The sequence below is a fragment of the Marmota flaviventris genome, chromosome 17 (assembly GCF_047511675.1).
Source record: "Marmota flaviventris isolate mMarFla1 chromosome 17, mMarFla1.hap1, whole genome shotgun sequence".
Taxonomy (NCBI): Eukaryota; Metazoa; Chordata; class Mammalia; order Rodentia; family Sciuridae; genus Marmota; species Marmota flaviventris.
Genome location: NC_092514.1, coordinates 51,192,781 through 51,210,463, shown reverse-complemented (window position 1 = coordinate 51,210,463; position 17,683 = coordinate 51,192,781). Strand labels below are relative to the sequence as shown.

Below are 17,683 nucleotides of genomic sequence, written 5' to 3'. Positions count from 1 at the left end.
AACCACTAAGACACATCCTCAGACTTTTTTTTTTTAAATATGTTTATTTAGAGACAGAGTCTAGCTAAGTTGCTTCAGACCTCTCTAGCTTGCTGAGGCTAGTTTTGAACTCCATATTTTCCTGTCCCATCTTCCCCAATGCTTGGACTACGGGTGTGTGCCTCCAAGCCCTGCTGGGCCTTTCATTTTGGCCAGATCTGAGCCTCTTAGTACTTTTGTTAGGAAATGGCCAGGAGGAGGGAGAGTGGATCTTAAATGGATGGTTTGTTATTGTAAAGGGCTGGGGATTATAGTTTGAATTAATCTAACAGTCTTCTTAATATTGTCCTGAGCATTGAATTTACCCATATTGACCCTACCTCTCCCCCTGCCCAATGCCACTGTGGATCACTGAAGGTTCTCTATGGTCCGAGTTCAGCCACAACCCTTTTCTTGGTTACTTCTCATAATGACACACTCATGAACTGCATATCTTGACTGGTAACTAAAGCTTTCGTTGGTGGTGCTTTCAAATATGAAACTATAAATTTGTTATCAAGTGACTTGTCTAGAAATTATTTTCTTCCAAATTGTTCCAAAGAGGTCAGATTGGAAGAGGACCTAGTCACTGGCCAGGCTGACCTTCTTCAGGTGTTCCAGCCCCTCAGTGATTTCCATCAGTTCCCCCTCTTTGTAAAATCATGCAATAGACTTGTGTTTGGGGAAGCAGCAGGCTTAGGATTGAAGCAGGAGTTCAATAGTGGTTTTCAGCAGGAGGCTATGATAGGAGTCCTCAGTGCTTCCCCAGTGAGCTTGCCTTTTAATAGCAGGTAACCCTGGGAATGGGACAGCTATCAACAACTAATAGATATCAGTACTCACATGAAACAGCTGATGTGCTGTGTTCACCAGCCTATTCTTTTTTTTTTTTAATATTGCTTTTAGTTGTCAATGGACCTTTATTTTATTTATTTATATGTGGTGCTGAAAATTGAGCCCAGTGCCTCACACATGCTAGGTAAGCACTCTACCACTGACCCAAACCCCAGCCCCATCAGCCTATTCTTTAAGAAGAAAGGATGTTCATAACCTGTTAGTGTCAGGAAAGCCAAAGGAGCACATGTACTAGTCTCTGGGGAGTAGTAGCCTTCTAGGGCAGGCTCCCTGACTGTGTGTTAATTAAGTGTCCTGGTCCATGTGGGCAAGATGAAAGTCAACCTCAGTGTGAACTGGGAAGCCAGAGCTGATGACCAAAGAGAGCTGTTCTTTGACACTGCATTTCCTTCATCTATCGTGTTTAGCATGAGGAAGATTTTTTTTTTCCTTGTGGAAATTGAGTTATTAGGTGGTAAATAAATATCTTAGTTGCTTCTGATGTGGCTGAGGAGCACTTTCAAGTGTTTAAAAAACTGGTTTCTGTATATCATTCTATAGCTAATTGCAATTCTTATGAAACCTTCTCATAGGCTGTTTCTGGTTTTATTGGGATTTTTTTCAGCTGCATTGTGAATTGGATGAAGGACATTTTCCCTTCTTATAAATGGTTTTGTGTAATTTTGAGATTTGGGTTTTTATTCACATTTGAAGGGAATAAATCAACCAGCCTTAAGAACATGACATCTTTCTGATGGATAGAAGCAATTCAAGGAAGAATAAGGATGATGTCTTTTAGAAATGCTGTAGGAATATTTGTTTGGGGGTCAATAAATAACATGCTTAGAGTTTAATAAATATTTTGTTATGTCATCGTAGTTTCTACATTTTTGTATTCTAGTAGAATTTTATCTAGTTTTAATATTTGTTTTTGAGCAGACATCTTTATCTTGAGAGATATCATTTAGTGTTACTTTTCAAAATTTGCAGCTGTGTAAATCCAGATGCTTGGTGAAGCTGCTCTAGTGTGAAAAGCCTCTCCTGTTAGGCCAGGAGCCTGTAAGGCACCATCAGCACATATGAAACCTGCTATGTATTATAAGCAACAGGAAATAGCACAGAAGCTGCAAGTGCATTTAGGTCATTTGGAAGTTGAATTCTTGTCATATCTTTACTTTGCTTAACATATCTTCTCCCCTTTAGTTCTTTCTTATAGTAATTTGAAGCTGATGAATTTACTGGTATTTTCAGGAGAGCATATACAATTAAAATATTTTTCAATTCAGTATCAGTTCAAAGAACTTAGCATCACCTGCCTCTCACCTTTGGTGGGAAGGTAATGAGCAGCCACTTAGCTCTGTGTGCACAAGGATGATGGTCCTGAGTCTCCTGGGATGGCTAGCTAAATCTGGAAGTTCCTTAGGAGATGGAAAGACATCAGCTCCTCATGTTCCATTCAACAGTGTGCACAGGGCACTCAGTGAACATGCATTAGGTTTGTGAGTGTCCCCTGCAGGGACTGGTCTCCTATTCCCTTTCCAGACCTCAAAGCTGAATTGTCTGTCTCTCTGCTCCAGTAGCCTCAGCTATTGAGTACTATTGCCTCTGAGATGCTTCTTTGTTCATACTACTGGGATCTTGCCTCCAAAGTTTAGTTGGAAGAATAGGAGGAAACTGTTGCTTTAAACTGCACACAAAACAAAAGGAAGTGGCTTTGCCTTTCCCTAAAGACATGGAGCTAGAGAAGTCCGTTTCCGTGGTCGTGGCCATGCTATGGAAGAAATTCTTGGCCATTCCACACCATCCTTGCTTCTTATATGTTTTGTGCATCAGTGAATTTTTTAGCCCTAGCATTTTCACCTATGGGAGGCGTGTAGAAACAGAGGCACAGAAATGCCAGCTCCTTGCCATTTCATGGGGTCCTCAGGTCTCTGCCTGCTGCCCCACCAACTTTCCCCACAAACCTCTGGAATTTCAGCAGTGCCCTCTGCTGTGGGCCTGTGGAGCCAGACTAAGTTAGACTTCCCGTGACTCAAACTTGGAAGTGATACCCCATGAGGCTTGTTGATTTCTGTTTCTTAGAAACCAGATGCTGATGTGGATCCACTGAGAGAGGAGGGAGCTACAGGCTTTGGGCACAGGATGCTGTGGTGTTTGAAATCCCCTGTAGTGTACCCCATCATACGATCGGAAGAGACATTGGGGCAATTTGATTTTGCACAGAAATTAGAATTCTATGGCAAAGGGGAGGCTATCTCTGAAAATAACCCTCCAGTGGTGCAGAGTGGGGACCATGGCCAAGAGAGGAGCTGACTTTCCCTCTGTCACTGTGGGACTCAGGTCATGGTAAAGTTGGATGTCATCCTTTGTCCCTTAACTTGCTATGTCATGTTATCTGTATATTTGTGCATTAGAGACGCATGACTCCTGGATTAGGGTTTCTCAGGGAGTCCATGTATGTGTGGGCACATGTCCCTGATGACAACCTCTAAAGCAGATGCTAGAATGACCCCTGGGAACATGTTGAGAAGCTATGGAGGCCCTGCAAGGCACAATGACTTCCTCAGGGCCACACACATACCCACAAGAAGGGGAAGGGTCTCAACCAAGCTCTGCCTCCCCAAACCAAGGGAGCTGGCTACACCCGGGCCTGTCTGAGGGCCTGATCCAGGGTGTGTTGGTGTAACTGGGTCCACCTGTGCCTATGTCATGGGAAGACTGCAGCCCAGTGGGCCATTGGAACCATCTTGTGTAAGAAAGGGACTCAGCAAAGGACTTCCTGAGACAGTGACCTCACTTCCTTGGCCATGGAACTCACAGTCCCAGTCTGCTCACTGGTGTTGAGACAGCAAGCCCAGAGCCATGAGTTCTTGTTGTCTACAGATCTGTGGGTGCTTAAGCCTCAGGGCTTTTCCTGAGTGTGGAGGTGCTGGGTCAGCGCTGTGTCCCAACGACTCTGGCAATTTTTCCCAAGGAGACCAGAAGTGAGACAGGACAGGGCACCACAGGTGTCCATAGTTTAACCCACATTCAGATTCCCCTTTCAAAAGTGCCAGATCTCACCAGGTTTGTGTGTGTGTGTGTGTGTGTGTGTGTGTGTGTGTGATGTCTCCTGAGAATATGGAGGGAAAATATTTTGATTTCCCCTGACGTATGGCAGTGATTCCTTTTGCAAATGGCTACCGTTTTCCTGTTGAAATGTCCCTCTTTGATTGCCCATCCTAGGGAGAAGATGACCAAGGCTCATCAGTGGATGTGTCCTGTCTTGTGGAAACCCTCACAGTACTTCTCTGGGAGCTCGAGGATGGCCTGGTGCCTGCCCTGCAGCAGGGGAACACCCCCTATGTCCATGGGGTTTTGTATTTGTACCAAGATTTGGCCAGTACCCAGAAGGCTCTGGAGCTGCTGGGTAAAAGGTGTGTATGACCTCCAAGCCCTGGCCCATGGCCATCTCCTGGCCTGGTGTTGGGAATGCCGGGCATCACTCTGAACCTCCGTCAGCTCTGAGGAAAGTAGGGTTTTTCAGAGGAGAACTCTGCCTGGGTGTTTAGAAATCCAAGTAGGATGAGCCCTAGGAGTGTTTGCCTCAGAGTGGTCCTGGGACACAGGCTGGCGATGGCTCTGGCCTTTCCCTGGGGGCCTGTCCCCTCCCTGAGAGGAAGTTCTCTGCCTCAGACCTCACTCTTCTGAGGCCTCAGGAAAAGCAGTTTCCACATTTGGGAAGGAGTCTGTGGGTTGCATCTGGGAGGGTTCCAACCTGCCTGTAGACAGAACAGGGACCCCTGGGGTCAACTGAGAGGGTCCTGGCCCTGAGGTAGCCAGGCAGCAGGTGGGTGGGTTCATTCATGGCTCAAATATATATGAAGCACCTACCTTTGGCAGGCACTTGGCCTATCATTTAGGAATCCGTGCAGACAAACTCTCCCAGCCCTCCTGAGCTCCCGTTATTGTCAGTAAGTTAGTCAAGTCCACCAGGCATCTCGACAGATGAGGGACACAGGATATTAGAGGTCACAGCCTCCTGGTATTCTCTAGGTATGGACGCCTCCAGCCATATGTTGAGGAGGAGTACCTTCAAGACAAGAAGTGAGTGGTCTTTGGGCCAAGAGGGAGGGCTGCTGTCTCGAGAGTGGTCACTTGGGGGGCTGTTGTAGAGGATGGCTGGGCAGACCTCAGGGTCTACCCTGTTGTTTCCCAGCAGAGGACAGAGGTCTGGGGCTTACTCTGTAGAAGGAACAAAGCAAGCTGTGGTGGGATTCTGGGTACCCAAGGAAGAGAGGCGTGGCTGGAGCCTCAGAGCCAGGCCCTGTGAGGATCCCTTTCCAGCACAGCCAATCCCAGCCTGGATTGCCCATGCTTTTTTGTATAGAGACTGGACAGAAAGTGAGGGGAGAATCCTACCCACACATGTGCCTCACAGTTTTGCCCCCTTTGCTCTGCTGCATGTGACCTGCTTGGACACTCTCTGGGAAGCTCCCCATGCAGGGGGCCTTGGGAGGTTCCAGCTGAAGGAGAGGCCCTTTACATCATTATCTTCCAGTTGGTACAGGTGGTGACCCAAGCTGCCATCCCATTCTTTCAAAGTCAGCCATCTTCCCTGGCAGCTACATAAAATTCACACACACACAAATGCCAGAGGCAGGGGGTCAAGAAACGATTAGACCAGAAGCCTCCACTTCTCCTAGAATGTTTTCTCGCTGCCCTAGTTCTAAAGTCCTTGAGGGCACCTCCCACATGTGAGCACCTGCGCATTGTGCCAGATGCCCCACCACAGCTATCCGCCTCCTCCCACTAAAACTGTCTATTTTATTTTTTGTGATGGTGGTTTTTTTTTAAATGTCTGGGATGGCATTGTAAGTATTTTAGTAACAAACATTTATGTTGACACAATAGTGCTCAATCCATTCACCAGGCTGTGCCACCCCCAGCACTGAGTAGCTGAAGATGGAGAGCGCCCTTAGAGCACAGGGGTCCTGTGGGGCCCCTGTGCATGGAGCCGAGATGACTGCCTAAAGGGTGGTGAGGATTTCAGGGCATTTTATCCCCTACTGTGTTCTGTGACGTTAACTAGGTTAGATGTCATGTGACACTACAAACCCTGTTCATATAAGACAGCAAACTTAATATGTGTCTTCTTATTGCTCCACAGATCATGACTCACCTTCTTCTCATTCCCTAAGAAACAATATTGAAGTTAGACCAGTTAATTACTCTGTAATGGACTGAACAGTTGGAAAAAAAGGAAGAGTTCCAAGTTTTGCATTCCAAATAGAAAGCTGTGCCTTGGGCTGGGCTGTAGCTCAGTGGCAGAGTGCTTGCCTAGAATGTATGAGGCACTGAGTTCAATCCTTAGCACTACAAAAAAAAAAAAAAAAAAAAAAAAAAAAAAAACAACTAAACAAAGAAAGGCATGCTGTTGATCTAAAACTATTTAAGAAAGAAAGAAAGAAAAAAAAAAAGCTGTGCCTCTTGAATAGTTAGTCCCAATAAGAATGCAAGGGAAATGTTCATAAGGAAAATTAAAGTGCTGCTCCAGGGCATAGGTGAATGATAAGAAAGCAAAACAGCTGATAGGGATAAAGTTTTCATAGTCTGGAGAACAGATGAAACAAGCCACATTCCCTTAAGCCAAAACCGCATCCAGATAAGGCCAAAACATTAGATTTTTCTGATGCCAAGAGAAGGGAGAAAGCTCCAGAAGAAGTCTGAAGGTGGCGGAATTTGGTTCAGGATGTTGGAGGCAAGAGGCCCATCTCCATATAAGACAAGTGCAGGGTGAAGCAGCAAGTGCTGATGTAGAAGCTACAGCAAGTCGTGAAGAAGATCTGGCTAAGCTATCTGATGAAGACACGATATGGTTGAGTTTCTCGGTGTCCCCCAAAAGCTCATGGGTGAGACAATGCAAGAAGGTTTAGAGGGGAAATGATCCTGTTATGAGAGCCTAAAGCCAATTAGTGAATTAATCCCCTGGCAGGATGAACAGGTGGCACAGATAAAATGGGGTGCCCACACCCTCCCCAAGCCTGGAGGTGTAGGCGCCACCTGTGGAGGAGTCCAGTTGCAGTGTGGAAGTGAACAGCAGCCACCCTCAATGTTCCACATTGGAGGTTCCCAGCAACCAGCGGCATCCCTCTGTGGGCAGGGTGTTCATCAGGGAGCCTAGGCGCCCTAAGGCCCTTTGGGGAGTCCAGTTGAATCGGTGGCTGCATGGAAATAGGCGTCCAAATAGGAGCATCCTCATCCATTGGCGGTGGCGGGAGTCTGCTTCCAGTGCAGTGGAGGTGTTGGCAGCATTTCTGGTGGCCAGGTCGGGACTCCAGTGGCCACAGTGTGGAGCGCTGGCTGTGGCGACAGCGACAGCGTAGGGCAGCGGGCCTCAGAGTCAGAGGGCGACCAGAGGATGGGGTGCCCTGTGCTGTGGCTGCCCCAGGCCACTTGTCTTGCTCCTGGCAGGGCCTGCCTGCTCAGGAAGCAGGACACGGCAGGCGGCGGTACCCACACAGCCTCTGAGGACCTTATGCTGCCCACGCAGGCGGCGCCTGGCACCGGCCCTGAGCCCCCCGGGTGGCAGCTCGCCCCACCCCGGATTCGCCCTGTCCCTCCCTGGGTTGCGGCCTCTGCGGGGGGAGTAGGCCCGCTGCCAGCCGGGGCAGCCTTTGGAGAGGACACCCACCCTCCCCAGCGACATCTCCTGGGCTGTGGCCACTGAGAGCAGAGGCAGTGGGGGGTGGGGCTACAAGTCCTCCCCCTCAAAGCGCATCCCTGGGGCTGGACAAGGGTGGAGGGCATAGATGGCAGAGGGAACCCCAAGACGTGCTGTCCTTGGTCTTGGTCTTCTGCCACCCTTAGACACAGAAATGTACTTTAAAAAAATTAATTAGCTCTAATTAGTTGTACATAACAGCAGAATTCACTTTGGTTCATTGTTCAGAAATGGCGCACAGCTTTTCATTTCTCTGGTAGAACACGATGTAGAGTTGCACCATATGTGCAGTCCTGCATGTACCTAGGGTAATGATATCCCTCTCATTCCACCCTCTTTCCTACCCCATGCCTGTCCCTCCTATCCTTCCCCTTTGCCCCAAGTTCCTCCATTCTTCCCTTGCCCCCCTCATTATGGATCAGCATCCACTTATCAGGGAGAACATTCAGCCTGTTGTTTTTGAGGATTAGCTTTTTTCATTTACATAATATTCTCCAACTCCATCCACTTACCTGCAAGTGTCATAATTGTATTCTCTTTTAAAGCTGATTCCGTTGTGCACATATACCACATTTTCTTTATCGATTTAGCTCTTGAAGGACTTCTAGGTTGGTTCCACAGTTTACCTACTGTGACTTGAGCTGCTATAAACATTGATGTGGCTGCATCACTCTAGTATGCTGATTTTAAGTCTTTTGGGTATAGATTGAGGAGTGGAATTTCTGGGTCAAATGGAGGTTCCATTCCATGTTTTTTGAGGAAGCTCCATACTGCTTTCCAGAGTGGTTGCACCAATTTGCAATGCCACTAGCAATGTATGAGTATACCTTTCCCCCCCACATCCTCACCAACATTTATTGTTGCTTGTATTCTTGTTAACTGCCATTCTGGCTGGAGTAAGATGGTCTTAGAGTAGTTTTGATTTGCATTTCTCTAATTTCTGGTGAAGTTGAACATATTTTCATATATTTGTTGATCGACTGTGTATCTTCTTCTGTGAAGTGTCTGCCCATTTCCTTAGCCCATTTATTGATTGGGGTATTTATTCTTTGGATGTTGACGTTTTTGAGTTTTTTATATATCCTGGAAATTAGTGTTTTATCTAATGTGCGTGTAGTAAAGATGTTCTCCCACTCTGTGAGCTCTCTCTTCATATTATTGTTTCCTTTGCTGAGAAGAAGCTTTTAAGTTTGAATCCATCCCATTATTAATTCTTGATTTTATTTCTTAAGTACAGGGTCTCTGGTCTAATTCCTAGGTCCTTGATCTACTTTGAGTGTTTGTGCAAGGTGAGAGATCGTGGTTTAATTTCAGTCTGCTACATATGGATTTACAGTTTCCCCAGCACCATTGTTGAAGAGGCTATCCTTTAGCTAATGTATGTTTTCGGCACCTTTGTCAAGAATGAGATAACTACATTTATGTGGGTTTTTCTCTGTATCTTCTATTTTGTACCATTGGTCTACATGTGTATTTTGGTGCCAATAGCATGCCGTTTTTGTTACTACAGATCTGTAGTAGTTTAAGGTTTGATATTGTGATGTCTCCTACTTCACTCTTTTTGCTAAGGATTGCTTTGTCAATAAGGATTTCTCTGTGTCTATTTTTCCAAATGAATTTCATGATTACTTTTTCTATTTCTATGAGGAATGTTATTGGGATTTTAATTGGAATCACATTAAATCTGTATAAGGTTTTTGATAGTGTGGCCATTTTGACAATATTAATTCCATGAGGGAGGAATTGGAATCAGGTACCTGCTCAAAAGGGGAGGGATCCGATAGCCACGCCCACCTCAAAATGGCAAGGGATGCTTTCCAAGATGTAGTCGGTGTGCTTCCAGAGCCGGGTGTCTGGTGATGTCAGGGGAACCGATGGCCTTGTGCTGTGGGGAGGTAGCAGCTGAGTGACCTGCGTGGGAGTGGAGCGAGTCTCGGCGGTCTGCAGATGTGTTGGTAGGCGGTTCTGCTAAGGCGCTGGCCAAGTCTTAAGTGAACTGCAACTTTGGCTTTGGGTCCTGCTCGGACACTGAGGCCCTGAGTCCTGCGCGAGGTCACAGCGCTGGTCATTTCTGTAGAGAGAAGCTGTACAGGGGCCTCTAACACTCTCAAGAGATGCAGAATTCCTACTAGGAGAGATCTGGGTCACAGAGCAACACAGATGCTGCTTCCCTCTGGTCCGCCATCTTTGAAAGTCTTTTCAATTTCTTTCTTTAGTTTTCATTGTATAGGTCTTTCATCTCTTTTGTTAAATTTATACCCAAATATTTCATTTTTGAGGCTATTGTGAATGGGATAGTTTTCCTAATTTCTCTTTCAGAGGGTTCATCACTAATAGATAGAAATGCATTTGATTTATGAATATTGATTTCATATCCTGTGACATTGCTGAATTTGTTAATATTAGAAGTTTTCTGGTGGAGTTTTTTTGGATCCTCTATGTGTAGAATCATGTCATCAGCAAATAGGGATAGTTTGAGTTCTTCTTCCCCTATTCCCATCCCTTTGATTTCTTTCATCTACAGCTCTGTCGTGTAGTCTAAGCTGTAGTGGAGTTTAAACAGCAGTATAGTTTAAACTCTGGCTAGAGTATCAGGGACTATGTAGAGTAGAAGGTGAGAGAGGGCATCCTTGTCCTGTTCCAGTTCTGAGAGGAAATGCTTCCAATCAGAAATGCACTTTGAGGATGAAGAGGTCCTAGTTCCTCTGCTCTCTCCCCCCACAGCCCAGGTGGGATGTCTCTTAGGAAGGTGGGGGTCCTCTCCCAAGGCTGCCCCACCTGGCAGATGGCCTAGTTCCCCTGCAGAGGCCACATCGGGGATGGGGCGAGCAGCCACCCGGCGGGCTCATGGCCAGTGCCAGGCGAGGCAGGTGTGGGCAGCCTAAGGTCCTCAGCAGCTGCCTGGGTATTGCCACCCCCTTCGTGCTGCTTCCTGAACAGGCCGCTCAGCCAGGACCAAGACCCAGGGCCTGGAAAAGCCACTGCAGAGGCCATTCCAGCCTCTCGTCGCCCTTCCACTCTGAGGCTCACTGCCCTGCGCCCTCGCTGCCGCCACCAGCCTGGAGCTCTTCACTGTAGCCACCGGACTCCCCACATGGTCGCCAGATGCCACTGCAGCAGGATTCCTGTTACCCCAGCAGGATGAAGATGCTCACCACTGGACGCCTCTGTGTCCTCAGCCCCGTTTCCAGACTCTACTGGTGCTGCCGCCACCGTGCAGCAACCAAACTCCCAAACCCCAGCTGGACTATGATGCTGCCCACCAAGGGCCCAACGTCAATGCCCTTCATCCCCCGCCATGATGCCTGACTCCAGTGCCCCATGCCGGCTCCCGGATGAAGCTGCATGTTGCTGCTGCCACCACCAGACTCCATCATGGACGCAAGACAGCGATACGCAGCACTGGATGCCCACTTCACCCACTGCAGTCAGACTCCTGTGGCACTGCAGGACAGAAATGATCATGGCAACATCCCTCTGTTGTCACCACAGCAGCTTCTGGACTCTTCTGCTGCCACCGCCACTGTGAGTATGCAGCAAGGGATCTCCCAAACTGCAGCTGGATGCCAACACCTCAGCTGTTGCCACCCCCATGCCAACTCTCAACTCCGGACCTCCCTCGCCTGATGCCCTACGCCTGAAGCAGCTACATGTTGCTGCTGCTGCCACCAGATGCTACCACTCCATGAGGCCTCTTCAGTGATTCCATCCCAAAGATGCTGCTGTGCTGCCCAAGACCACAGAAGCTGGGAAGTTGGGCAGTCTCCATCCCAGTCGCCTCATCAGTGCCCACCGCTTGCTGCCTGCCTTTTCTCCCCCAGGACCACCCACCAGTCCTTCTGGGCCCTTGAGCAGGAGTTGTGCTGACTCAGGGAACTCATCCAAGGAAAATAAGTGAGTACTTTAAACAAAGGTTGCAGTCCTCACAGCAGGCAGTGGGCGGGGCTAGGTGGGTCCAGCCTGCTGGTGAGGGGGCAGAGGTGGAGCTACTGGCCTCCTCTGGACCTTGACCCTGTGGGGCAAGCTGGAGAGGGATCTCTGGCTGCTCTGGGAGTCCAGCCTGGAAGCAGCTTCCTAACTCACCCTCACACTCCTCTCTGAAGGGGACTCTGGTTTCCAGAGAAAGCCATCTGGGCTCTTGGGCTCTGGGCAGTGGTATGAGCCAGACTGGACAGACTCCACCCACCTGGACTTGGGGAAAAGCCCCCTCTTGGGAAAATACCCTCCTAGAACTACCAAACTTAGTCTGACATTGGCTTCTTCCATGAGATTATCAAGAAAGGAAAAATATGTTACCTAGTTTTGTCTTGCAAAGGGTAGTGTGGGGAGAGGTAAAGGCATCAGAGTTGGTAGAGCTGAATTCACATCCCTTTTAACTGGGTGACCTTGTCCAGGGTCCAGAACTAGGTACAACCTTGGTTTTGCATCTGGTAAAACAAAGATGGTGAGGATGATAAGCTATCACCATCTGTCATAGCTGGAGACCTAATGCGTGGTTCATAAATCTGACTATTCCAATAACTTAAGAAAATGACAAAGAAGGCACACAACCACACAGAAGTACCTTTTCAATAATCCGGGGGTGGCTCTGTAAACGTAAGGGCCCATGGAAAGACATAGAGCCACTGGAATTCTTTATTTTTACATAGGAGACACACAAGGGGAGTTTCCATAGAACATTTTATCCAAAAAAGGGCAAAGGGGTCAGAATACAAGGGAACAGATGAGTGTAACTCAACCCCATTGGGTGATGCCTACACCTGGAGCCATGCCTTGTTATCTGAGCTGGGGTGATGCCACATTACTGCAACCTGGCACTGCCCTGCCAGACTGAATGCAGTAATTGTTCAGAACCCGGTGCATCAGGGCTTAAAGGCGTCTGCATCCAAGGCAGCTCCCGACAATAAGCCATGGGCAAATCAAGTTGTTCTGCACTACCTCACCTTGGGAGCTAGGTAGGCATTCAGCAATATTTCCATGCAGAAATATATTCTCAGACTAAAGGTGACACACCTAGAAGTGCACCTTTGGATGACAACTGACCTGTGAGGTAGGGAGTTGAAATTTACATCATGTTTTTAGAGGAAATAATAATATATGGAAGGTCATAAACCAAAGCATGAAATGTTGGGTCAGGCTCATGGAATTAAAAGCTGTTTTCAAATTTGTTTAAAGTTACATTGAGATAAATCTATGTAGTTCAAACTTTCCAGGATATCCCCCACCTCTGCCGCACACACAGGGAGCAGTGTCCACAACTTTTTTACTCCTCTTTACAGCATCACCAAATGTATGTGTGTGTGTGTATACACACACACACACACACACACACACACACACACACATACACATATATATACTCGCACACATATACATGATGTATTATGTAATATTTTGTTCTTTTTGGTTTGTTTTTAGACTGTCTGTAATAGAATCTCATATACATTCTTTTGCTCCCCTTCAGCTGACCATCAGGAAGAAGGAATCACCAGAGAAGCTTGAGGATCAGAAGGACACTATCCCTGCTCTGGTCACCCTGGAAGCTGGCTAGCCTGCACACACCAAAGCTTGAGGAAACAGCAGCCCTGCTTCAGCCACTTGAGGGCTGGCTGATCAATGCAAGGAGGAAAATAAACTAAGCAACAGGACAAATGGACTGTTTCATCCTGTAAGAGGGCTCTCATACTGTGGTGCATTGCCACCCCTTACTTCTGTCATATACACAGTCCTCTCCTTGGTCTTTACTACAGGACTGACAACCACCAAACACATAGCTAACCCATAATGGGTGGCGGGGCAAGGGAAGATGGGAGGGACTTTGGATTGGGCAGAGGGGAGTGTGGGAGGGGAGGGGATATGGGAGTGGAAAGGATGGTGGAATGAGGTGGATTGTATTAATCTATGTACATGTATGATTGCAGGAATGGGGTGACTGTGCACTGTTTCTAACCAAGAAATGAAAAGTTGCCTCCATTTGTGTTTAATAGTCAAAATGCATTCTGCTGTTATATATAACTAATTGAAAAAAATTCATAAAGGACTAAGGCTTAAAAGGAAGTCTGGATACTTTAATGGTCATAAAAATATATACATTTTTCTTGTATAAAATTTAAACTTATTAATTAAATTGAAAAAAAAAAAAGCCAACTAGCACATGTACTAGTTCAAACCTGAAAGGGCATTAAGGCTTGGGAACCAAGCTCACTCTTTGGAGGATGGTTTTTCTATTCTTGGTGGATTGAAAAGTTTAATTGACATAGTATGGATTATGCTATTGTTTATTGCTTTCATGTTTGTCTCCCTTTTACAATGAAACATTGGGTCAACTACAGAAGCAGCTATTGGGGTGGGGAGGGAGTAACAGAGAGAGAAATTAAGATTATGGCATTATATAAAATGTTAAGCCTAGACGATAATGATTTTTTTTATTTAAAGGGTTAAATAATGAGCATCAGAGGGGGTAACTATGTACCACAAATACTCCAAATGATGTAGTGTCCAAAAGATCCCCACCTTAATTGTAACATATAAGCCTTTCTCCTAGTAAACAAGATTTTTTTTTTTTTTTTAAAGTCAACAGGATTTCTAGAGAGCTCATTGTGGTTTAGCTCCTCTTTATTGTAAAGGTCAGGTTTGTCTTTCTTGTAAAACTTAGGTCTGCAGGGCTGGGGTTGTGGCTCAGTGGTAGAACACTTACCTAGCAGGTGTGAGGCACTGGGTTTGATTCTTACACCACATAAAAATAAGGTATTGTGCCCATCTACAACTTAAAAAAAAAGTTATGTCTGCAATCAAGCTTGTTGATGTACAAAAGTTACTCTTTCTCTTTTCTTAGTAAAATCTTGTGAAACCTCTGTCCAATCTAAGAACATGGAATAAAAATAGCTATTATGTTAACCATTGTGTTGTGTAACCATTCACTGAGTAGAAATCACAGAGAACTTCCATACCTGGGGTCCAGGGATTTTTTGGCATTAGCCCCTCTGGATTACACCAGCTTAAATAAACCTTGTTCTTCCACATTTCCATCCTCCTCTGTCCTACATCAATACCTGCTTGAAATGCTAGAATGTCCCCATTCTTGAAGGACACTCAGAGACAGTCTCTCTGACTCTGCCACAGTATGAATTCTATCCAAAGATATTAATCACAAAAAACTAAAGGGAGATTACACTATAGTGACCTCCTGGGGGGAGATTCAGTGTTGCATGATGAAACTTGTATACATATATTGTATTGCTATGATATACCCTGTAAAGTATAGAAATGATACATCTGAATAAACATGTTTTGTGAGAAATTGAATGTCATGTTTGCATTTGGGGTTGTTTCTAATATTATGCTGTAATAATATTTAATGATGTGATTACATTTTTTTTAAATCTGAAAAAGACATCAGAATTTTGTACAGTAACATTGTTAGTAAAGGGGATATTTTGGTGATTAGAATTCATGCTTTCCTGTTTTTAAAAGTTTACATGTTGAATTAAAGCTTTGCAGCAGACATCAACTCCATTAGAACCTCGGTCTGGTGAAGCCACAGCGTGGTGCCTGACCAGGGAAGTGCCCATGTGTGCCTGGTTCTTTGACACCCAGTAGATAGGAGCCCTGACCTAGGGGGTGGGACCTGCATTCCTGCCCCCTTACTTGCTTACACTGGGGCACCTTGACTGCTGTGCTCTGCTTTAATCTCTCATCTGTGAGAATATTTGCCCAATGTGCCATGGGGCTGTTGAAGATCTGTGATGAAATTTATGAAGTTTAACTAAGTCTGGTTGGACTACAGCGTGAGGAGTGGGGCACCCTGCCAAAGCTGTCTATGAGACTGCCCCCACCCTCTCTCTACCTGCTTTCCTGTATGGTCCCTGTGGAAGGCAGGGGGACTGCTGTTCATCTGCCATGCAGCCTGCAGTTTCAAAGAGTGGGAGATGTTAGGTAGCAGTGAGTAGTGAGAAGTGAAATGCAAGCCAATATCAGGGCAAGGTCATGGGTTTTCCTTAAGTTACTTTTAAGGTTTTCTTTAAATTAATTTTAAGGCAAGTAGGTACTCAGATAATGCAGGAAAACAACAAGTATACAAATAAAGAGAACAAAAGGAGCCAAATAAGAAATACATCAAAGGTTTAATGGGGGCTATTCCTAACTCTTGACAGGGTCAGTTGAGGTCATTGTAAAGCTAGAATTGATGGCCACAGGTATCCCAATTCTCACATTAACATAGGATTGACTCGTAAATAACACTCCCCTCCCTAGGTGGACACCATGACAGTTCTGGAAAGGACCAACTAGGGCCCAAAACTCTACCACCTGACATGAAGGAGTTGAACCCTGATTGTCAAATAGTGCTGAAGGTGGACCCCAGCTCTCAGGGCACCCCTAAAACACCAATCCATTTGGAGACAGCATTGTTCCATTTGTTGTTCTCGGCTGGGAGAAGACCCACTCAGGAGTGCTCTGTGTTTGAGCCTTACTCTACTTTTACTTATAATGAAGCTCTCCTGCATGGCTTTTTGGGTCTGCCTTTAACTTTTCTTTCTTTGAAACACAAGCACTGAGGTTTGGAGCTTCAACTCCCCACTCTCCTGGAGTCCCTTGTCAACCCTAATGACTTGCATCTTGGTGTACCATTGCAGTAAGATGAGTTTCTTGTTTGGAGCTAAAGTTTTATGGCAATGACTGAGGCATCCTATGAATCCATGAGTGGTGATAGCAGCAGAAGCTTTATGAATAGGGAAAGAACACTCACATTTGGTCGTAGGACTTTATCTTTAGGGGGAAAGATGTGAGGATATGGGGGTTAGTATACCTTAGCTACTTTGGAGGAGAGCTCTAATGAAGGGGGATATTAACAGGAGAGTAGACAGGAGTATTTGGGGGTAGGTACTTAGGAGGACTATAAAAAGCCTAGAAACATTCACCTATTTGCATTTAGTAAATTATATGTAGTAGAAGTAGTAATGCTTGGGAGGTTGGGAGGGGAAGAGAAGGAGGGAGAAAAGTACAAAGAAAAGAAAAAAGAAAAAGGGAAGAGAAAAGAAAAAAAAATGCACTCTTAAGAGTTCTGTTTTCTTCTCTTCCAGTAGGTGCCCTCAGGATATAGGAAGCAATCTGTGTGGGGTGGCTCTCCCTCCCCTGCTGGATGTCTCTCCAATCCCAGTCTCTTTGGGTTGCTCCTGGTCTCTAGCCCCCTCATTTCTGCATGCCAGGCCCCACTTACTGGGGCTCCTCTCCACAGCTCTAGTTTCACTCTGGGCATGCAGTGCCCTGGCCGCCCTGCACTCTTGAACACCTGGGCGCTCTCTTTGTTAGTCACCCAGTCATCATGGCTGTGGAGAGAAGGAGTTGGAAACTGGCAACCTGTTCTGACTTATTCCCTCTGATAGCCACACCCATCGAGAGCTGGCAAGAAAGGTTTTGGTTATCACCGCTGGAGGGAAGGGGAATTGGAGATCAGGCACCTTTTCAGGTTCACTGGGCTCTGATATTCACGCCCACGGAGAGCTGGCGAGAAAGTTTTTGAGTTATCCCAGCTGGGTGGAGGGGAGTGCTGGGGGTCACACACCTGATCTGTCGCCAAACTCACTGCTGTGCAATCCCCCCAAAGCTGATGAAGTTGATTCTCCAAGATGGTGACCGCCCATTTCCGTGTGGGGTGTCCAGTGAGAAGGATGGACCCGGACTGTTTCTTTACTAAGTCCCAACTTCAGTCCCCGGTCTGGTGCCTTGTGTAGGCGCGGGTGGCAGATCTCCACAGGATCTGAAACTCTGCTTCTCTGCACTGCCAGAACTCTGCAGCATTCAATTTTGCCAGCTGCGGGGAGCCGCTGTTCAGCTGGTAGGGTTCCCCTCACCAAGGGACTCGAATTTTCTCGCGTCTGGATTGCATTTGTGACCATCTGTTGTTTAAAATCCTCTCAGACTCCATGAAGATTAAATTCGCTGAATATTCTTGATAAAACAGCAATTGGCCCTTCTGAACTCACACCCTAGGCAAGAGACACCTGGTGGGTGGAGAACGTGCTGGTTCGTAGGTGGCCATGTTGATTCTCTCCAAACACATTTGGAATGTGTATTTACTCCTGAGAACCACCAGTTGCTGTTGTCTGTTCTATTGCTGAGTCAGATGGT

The 17,683-nt window shown here is 46.4% G+C and overlaps 1 long non-coding RNA gene across 1 annotated transcript in view; it reads left to right on the top strand.

Moving 5' to 3' along the window:
- The window catches only part of LOC114082296 (uncharacterized), a 53,356-nt gene extending 38,496 nt beyond the window's left edge, over positions 1-14,860 (top strand). The window contains exons 21-24 of the long non-coding RNA XR_011705063.1: positions 4,078-4,268; positions 4,888-4,938; positions 6,002-11,449; positions 13,020-14,860. This is a non-coding gene — a long non-coding RNA (uncharacterized lncRNA). The remainder of the gene's footprint in view (positions 1-4,077; positions 4,269-4,887; positions 4,939-6,001; positions 11,450-13,019) is intronic.
- The last annotated feature ends 2,823 nt before the right edge of the window (positions 14,861-17,683 follow it).